The following is an 8027-nucleotide window of genomic DNA, read 5'->3' on the forward strand; positions in this document are numbered from 1 at the left end:
AAAATAGTTGGACATCGGTCGAGGTTCGAGGAATTAGACTCGGGCTCAGATCAAATAACAGCCGTCGAGAGTTGATTAAAGGAGCTTCAGATGAGATTTATAATTCGAGATTGATTATCGAGTTTGCATCCGTGCCGAGAATTAAAAGTTTTAACAGGCTCCAAAATTGGTTGTTCTTGAGATCGAATAATTCCAAACTTGGTGAAACTTTCATGAGTAACTTGATAAATGGAGATAAATGTGATAAAGAGATAGAAATTTTCACTGAGCATCCGAGATTAGGATAAATCTCCCGCATAACACGAAATAGACACCTGTGGTGTCACAATGTGTGAGAAGTGCAAATCAGAGACAAAGGTATGTTTCTAGACTTGGTATATTGTTTTATGTACTAACATGGTTATCTAAGTGCTAGAAACAGAGCCAACAAAAGAAGAGAAGAAAAGGAAAAAAGAGCTGGCAAAGGTTCAGCCAACACCAACTCTGGACAGGCACACCGGACTATCCGGTGGTACACGGGACAGTGTCCGGTGCGCTAGGCTGGCCGACGGTGAACTGACTGCTCTTGGGAAAAAGCAGAGGCGTACGACTATAATTCACCGGACATGAACAGTGGCTGTCCGGTGGTGCACCGGACTGTGCGGTGAGCCAACAGTCGGACACATAATCTTCGCGCGACACGTGGTCGCGCCAACGGTCGGTTGGGCACGCCGGACTGTCCGGTGTGCACCGGACTGTGTCCGGTGTGCCAACCGATCTCGAGGACCAACGATCGGCTACTCTCTGTATGGAAAGAAATCGAGCACCTGACATGAACAGTGGCTGTCTGGTGGTGCACCGGACTGTCCGGTGCACCACTCGACAGAAGGCAAGATTGGCCTTCCAAGTTGGTCTTCAACGGCTCCTAGCTGCCTTGGGGCTATAAAAGGGACCCCTAGGCGCATGGAGGAGGACACCAAGCATTCTCTAAGTATTCTAAAGCATCCAGACTCCGCTCCCACACATTCGCTTCATTGTGTTAGTAATTTGAGCTCCATTTGAGTTGCGAACTCCGTGTGTTGTGTTTCGAGCTCAAGTCGTGACTTGTGTGCGTGGTTGTGCTGCGGATTTGAGTCTTGTGTGTGTTGCTCTTCCCAACCTTACTCTGTGCCTTCTTTGTGATCTCTATTGTAAGGGCGAGAGACTCCAAGCTGTGGATATTCCTCGCAAACGGGAAAATACACTAAAGGAAAAGACCGTGGTATTCAAGTTGATCATCGGATCACTTGAAAGGGGTTGAGTGCAACCCTCGTCCATTGGGACGCCACAACGTGGAAGTAGGCAAGTGTTACTTGGCAGAACCACGGGATAAAATCACGTGTCTCTTGTGATTGCTTTCTCTGTGATTGTTTTGTCCACAAGAACTCGCCTCAAAACTACTTAGTCGCACTAACACTTCTATAACTAAGTTTTGTGGCTATTTAGTGTTTAATTTTACAGGATCACCTATTCACCCCCCCTCTAGGTGCTCTCAGGAGCTACCAGTATTGGTAGGGACACAAGGTGTTGTTTCAACTCTTCAAAGGCTCGTTCTGCCTCTTCTATCCAAGAGAATGGGCCGGACTTCCGCAATAGCTTGAAGAAGGGTAGTGCCCTCTCGGCCAGTCTTGAGATGAAGCGGCTAAGGGCGGCCAATGACCCCGTAAGCTTCTGGACGTCCTTGATGCGGGCCGGAGGCCTCATTGTCTCAATTGCTTTGATCTTCTCTGGGTTTGCTTCAATGCCCCGGTGCGAAACCAGAAATCTCAGCAACTTTCCTGCGGAGACACCAAAGACGCACTTATCCGGGTTCAGCTTCGTGCGTGTTGCCCGTAGCTTGTCAAAGACCAGGGTTAAGTCTTCCACTAGGGTCGACCCTCTCTTAGTCTTGACCATGATATCATCGACGTATACCTCTACCCTGTCCCTAATCAGGTCACCAAAAGTCTTACTCATCGCCCGAACAAATGCTGGCAAGGCGTTTTTCAGACCGTAAGGCATTACAACATAATAATAAAGCCCATCCACGGTTACAAAAGCGGTATGCTTCCTATCTTGCCTAGACATCTGGATCTGATGGAAACCAGAGTAAGCATCTAGGAAGGACAGGAGGTCGCACCCAGAGGTAGAATCCACGATTTGATCTATTCGTGGAAGTGGATATGGGTCCTTGGGACAGGCCTTATTGAGGTTGGTGTAGTCGATGCACATTCAAAGCTTCCTGTTTGCCTTGGGAACGATGACTGGATTGGCCAGCCATACTGGGTGATGGACCTCTTAGATGAAGCCAGCGTGCAGCAGCTTCCGGACCTCCTCACGGATGAAATCCTGCCGCTCAATGGACTGTCTTCGAGGCTTCTGACTCACCGGTCTAGCTTCAGGGTGGATCTTCAGATGGTGCTTGATCACCTCCCTGGGGATCCCAGGCATCTACGATGGTTCCCATGCGAATACGTCGGCATTTGCCTGGAGGAAGGCGACGAGCGCGATTTCCTATTTCTCCACCAGATTCCCCACGATGCGAGTGGTCTGGGAGGAATCCGCGCCAAGCCGGATGGTCTTGACGGGGACGCCGTCTGTTCCAGATGGTTGCACCTTAGGCAACTTAGCAGGCGTCTTAGTACAGGAAGTCGAGGGGTCCCTCCCCTCGTCATCCGGGCGAGCGGCTTCTGCCGCCAGGGCGTGCAACTTCTCGACAGCTGCAAGCGCAGCGGGGCGGTCGCCCTGCACGGTGAGGACCCTATTAGGGGACGACATCTTGAGGACCAAGTAGACGTAATGGGCAATGGCCATGAACCGGTACAGGGCCGGCCTGCCAATGATGGCATTGAAACGGAGGTTAACCTCCGCAACGTCAAACTGGATGTTCTCAGTGCGAAAGTTTTCCTCGGTCCCGAATGTAACCGGGAGTGCGATGCTCCCAGGGTATACACCGGTTGAGGGCCCACTCCAGAGAACGGGCGAGAGGGTCCCAGTCGAGATTCTGGGATCTGCAGTTGCTTGAACGCAGAGTGACTGATGACATTGAGCCCAGCTCCACCATCAATCAGGACATGATGTAGCCTCATGTTGGCGATGACAGGGGCAGTGATGAGTGGTAGTATGCCGGCCCCTGCCATGTTTTCGGGGCAGTCGGATGCCCAGAAGGAGATAGTGGTGCTTCGCCACTGCTGATGTGGGGCTGCCTTCGAGACCCCTGGGGTCAAAAGGACCTCGCGGCGCAGGGACTTCACGTTCCTACGGGAGGTGAGCTCCCAGCTTCCGCCATACATAACGTACAGCTTCTTGCGGCGGTCTTTGTCATCACCGGAGTCGGAGTCTCCAGTGAGGATGTCCTTGAGGACTTGCTCGGGGGCCTGATACCCGAGGTCCCATTCTCTCGCGGCTACGTCACCTTCATCGACCTTCTCCTTGCCAGGCCGGCGCCGAGGCGGCGAGCCATCCTTGGAGGCCTGCTCGCACCGCTCGCTGATGCGCTTCGTGAGCTTCAGGATCTCTCGGCATTTCGAGGCGCTATGGCGACTATTGGGGTGGACAGGGCATGACCCACTGTCGCTTCCTTGTTGCCGTGGGTGCCTGCTGCGCTCGTCCCGGCCCCCAGCCGCAGCTGTGCGGCGACTGGAGCACCAGACTGTGGCTTATCGTGACCGCGGTTCTTCTTCTTTTTCTTGCCACCGCCCTGGGTGGTGGCACTTGAGCCACTCGTCTGGGTAACTCCGGTCTGCGGCGCTGAGTGCCATGCACGGCCCTCATCAGCTCTGGCACATTTGTCGGCCAGAGTGAAGAGCGTAGTGACGGTTTCCACGTCATGCGTCGCCAATTTCTCCAACATCTTCTTATCACGCACCCCCTGTCGGAAAGCAGTGATAATGGAGGCATCGGAGATGCGAGGTATAGACCCCCGTACCTTAGTGAAACGAGAGATGAAAGCCCGGAGAGTCTCCCCGGGTTCGTGCCTCACTACATGGAGATGAGCCTCCACGCCATGCTACTGATAAGCACTGGCGAAGTTTGCTGTAAACCGTGCACAGAGCTCTTCCCAGGAATAGACCGACCCTGGGGTGAGGTTCATGAGCCAGGTCCGGGCTGGCCCGGTCAAGGCTACATGGAAGTAGCTTGCCATTACAGCAGTGTTTCCACCAGCTGCCGTAATGGCGGTGACGTAGACCTGCAAGAATTCTGACAGGTTCGATGTCCCGTCGTACTTCTCGGGCAGGTGTGGCCGGAACATGGGTGGCCAAGTCGCCGCGCGGAGATGATCCGCTAGTGCAGCGCAGCCCACGTCGACCAATGGGACACCCGCCTGGATTCGGGCATCCCTTGCAGTGAAGTCTTGGTCGAGATTGTGTCCCTCGAAGTTTTGCCGGCGCTCACGTGCCCTCTCTAGAGAGACTCGAGCATCCTCGCCCGCACGCCTGCGGTTGAGTTCTGCCCGCAAGTCGTCAGTCTGTGCACCCCTCACTGAGGGTGAGCACACAGATGTCGATGCCTCACGTTGACGCTGGAATGATCGAGGCCTAGACCTGGCCGAGCTAGGATGGGCCATGCCGAGGAGTCGGTCAACATCGTCGCGCCATTGCCTCATGGCCCCCGGCGAGGACGTGGAACATGGAGGGTTATATAGCAACTCCCTAGCCGTAGACAACGCCCCACCAGGAGCAGCCCTTGACGGAGTCCTGGATGTCTGCGCGGGCGTGTGCTGCCGCGAAGCGTGCATAGCAGCAGCACCATGTGCAGGGCGGTTGGAGCCCCGTGGCATGGAGGATGCTGCCCCTTCCTCCATCAGGAAGTCCTCGGGAGACAAGTCGCGGTGCTCGACGATCTGAACCATCGTGTCGAGCAAGAAAACAGGCGAAAAACCTAAAGCCAGACCCCCTAACTGGCGCGTCAAATGTCGGAGGGAAAATCCTCCAACCGGGTGGCGGAATGCACCCACCTTAATCCTAAGATGAGGAGGGGGCCTAAGTGTTTGCCTGTCTGGTGAATTTCGGATGAACACAAGAGGACTCGAGGGATTATAGTGGTTCAGGCCGCTAGAGTGTAATACCCTACCTCCACTGTGTGTAAATTGTATTCAGTGTGTCCCTTGTAACGCTGTGTGCATTCTCTTTTATAGTTTAAGGGAGGCACATACAAGGATGCTGAGCCCCGACATGCGGGTCCAGGAGCATAATGGAAGAAATACATTATGTGAATAATTAATGCTGATAGCACACCAAGATCTTTACTGGAAGCTGTGTTGCTCCCTCTGTCTTAGTAACGCATGAGTAATCAGCGGGAGTCATGATGACTGCAGTCCATGTAGCATTGATAGGCAGTAACCCTTTGCTTGGAAATGTACGAGTAATGGTGAGTCATTGCCCTCGCGTAATAAATGCCACCTGTCACTGGAATGGACAGACGCACGTCTTATCCGTAATAAATTCCAAGACGCGCGTAGCCCAGAGGCTTTATGTCAGGCTCCGCTCGTTGGCTTATGCCGCGCGCAGTAGGCCACATGGCAGCATCGGGTCTCCGCCTGGGCGGGGAGCGGGAGTGTATGTGATAAGGTCCGGATCCCACCAGATCAGGTCTGGACACATGTTGGCTCCAGACCCCTGCCTGGGTCTTGATTAAGGCCTAGGTATGTTCTGTCCTGGAACCCTGGGACCCCACTGTGGGCGGCCCGGACCCCATACGGGGGTTCGGATTCCATACTAGGGGTTCGGTTCACACACGTGGAGGTCCTGGACCAAACTTGGAGGCCTGGACCGTATATACAAGGGTCCAGCACTTTCCCATGGGGTCCGGACTCACTGTTGATGCCTTAGAGTATATCACTTTCTCTGGACACGTGGCAGCCCCGGACACGCCCATGTGGTGGGGTCAGGCACTGTTGCTGGCCCAGAGTAGTCGCCCGAGGCTAGGGCGAGTCATGGCCTGGTCCCACATACAGCTCTTTTACCACGCGACTAAGAGTAGTCGCGTGGGTACTGTGCTTTTATATAGCAGTAAGGGGTACCCTAGTTTCTGGGTACCGACAGTACGCATTTGTGAGGATAAAGTGCGCACAAAAGAGTTGTGTTGGTCCGTGGGGATGATATATGATTTTAGAGGGCTGTCAGGAGTAAGCACCTCCGATCCGGGAGTGGACGAGATGTTACACTCTTGGTTGGCCTAACTGTCCAATGCTTCGGCCTGCTATGGTCACGTAAGAGCAACTTCAGTAGTTCTTTAAAAGACTCCCTAAATCAATATTTTAGGTGATTAATCTAAAACTCATCTCCAACAGCACTTTAAATGAACTTTCTAAATTTAGCAACTTCTCATCTAAGTACTTTTTCTCTACATTTGGCAACAATTTACCAACTCCCTAAAAAAATTGGTTGCATTATGTAGGTAATGAAGTTTTGCAACTTTTTTGACGTGGATAGATTCCAAAAATATACAACCTATATTTAGAGAGCTATTAAAGAACTCATATTTTTTTATTCCCAAAGTTATTTAGCAACTCATTAAATCTGTATGTAGTGAGCTCAAATTTACATAACTATTGGAGCTACTCTAAGTGCTAGTTTGGGAACACTATTTTTCCAAGGGATTTCCATTTTCCCAAGGGAAATTAGTTCATTTTCCCATGGAAAAATAAAAATCCCTTGAGAAAATATGGTTCCCAAACTAGCCCTAAGCGGGTAGCCTAGCCTCTCCTATATATGTTGGCTCCTACTCACGTAATGTAAGTTGTAAGGCGTAAAGCGGTAGTTGGTTAGAACAAAATATATCTAGAAATCCTAATTCCTCCCATGGTGCCACCACCGTGTCGTCAAAGGATTGGATAGGACAACAAATGTCTGGACACGTCGTCGACGATTGACATTCACACGTATCTCGTATGTGCATACCTTAGGCAACAACTAGCTCATTGACATTTGTCATTTGGCCCGTCGACCATTGTAAGTCTATTCAATGTGCTAGTTAATATTATTTTTGAACTTTTCTTAATATATGTTTATATATATATGGTTGGTATATTGGGAGCCTAGGGCTTCTAATAGTTATAGGAAGCCCCAGCTGTCCCATGGTCCGCACCAGCTGGTCTGTACCCAACAACCAAGCACCAGGCCAAACCTCCCACACACTCCTTAGTCAAACATTCGGTTCAACCCCCGCGTGGGACGCACGACATAAATTGTGGTTCTATTTTTTGTGCAAAAAACATAAATAGTTCATAGAAATAGCGTAAATATTTCATAGAGATAGCATAAAACCCACCCAACCACTGAACCACATCCACACGCGCAGGCGCATGCATTCAGATCCTATTTTTATGGTGGATCCGATAATTATGGCAGATCATGTGAGTTTCTATTGCATGTGCGCAGATTTTAGATGACATTTTCGTTTCCATTTATTGCGCGCAAAAATTGGATGGCTATATAAATATAGGATCATTCCAACAACCATGTAGCTAAACTCGTTACAACAAGTTTATGATATAAACTGATACGAATTATGCTACACGGTGTTGGTATTTATACAATTCAGTACACTGCGTAAACATTTGTTTCCAGCTGCATACGCAAAAAATTAGGATGGCAGGAATGTGCAATGAAAGGAAATGGACTGGCATGAATGGAAACAAAAAATCTTATTTAAATGCTTTATTTTCTCCATAAATATAGGATCACTCCTAGGGACAGAGCCAAGCCCTTTTGTTGGGTCAGCTGACCCTGATAATTTTCTGAATATCAATTGGTAAAATATTGTTAATAAATGTAATTCTATAGTTTGGATTCAGTCATAAATGATGATGACCCCGATGAAATATTTTCTAGCTTCGCTGCTAATCACTCCAACAGCCATGTAGCTAGGCTCGTTAGAACCAGTTTATAATATATACTAATACTAATTATGATGCACGATGTAGTTATTTTTTAATACGGTACACAACATAAAATATGGTTCACTGGTGGACACATCTGCATGTTCGAGCGTAAAAACCTTTAGTTTTGAGCTAAAAAACCACAGTT

Source organism: Zea mays, chromosome 3 (assembly GCF_902167145.1).
Source record: "Zea mays cultivar B73 chromosome 3, Zm-B73-REFERENCE-NAM-5.0, whole genome shotgun sequence".
Taxonomy (NCBI): domain Eukaryota; kingdom Viridiplantae; phylum Streptophyta; class Magnoliopsida; order Poales; family Poaceae; genus Zea; species Zea mays.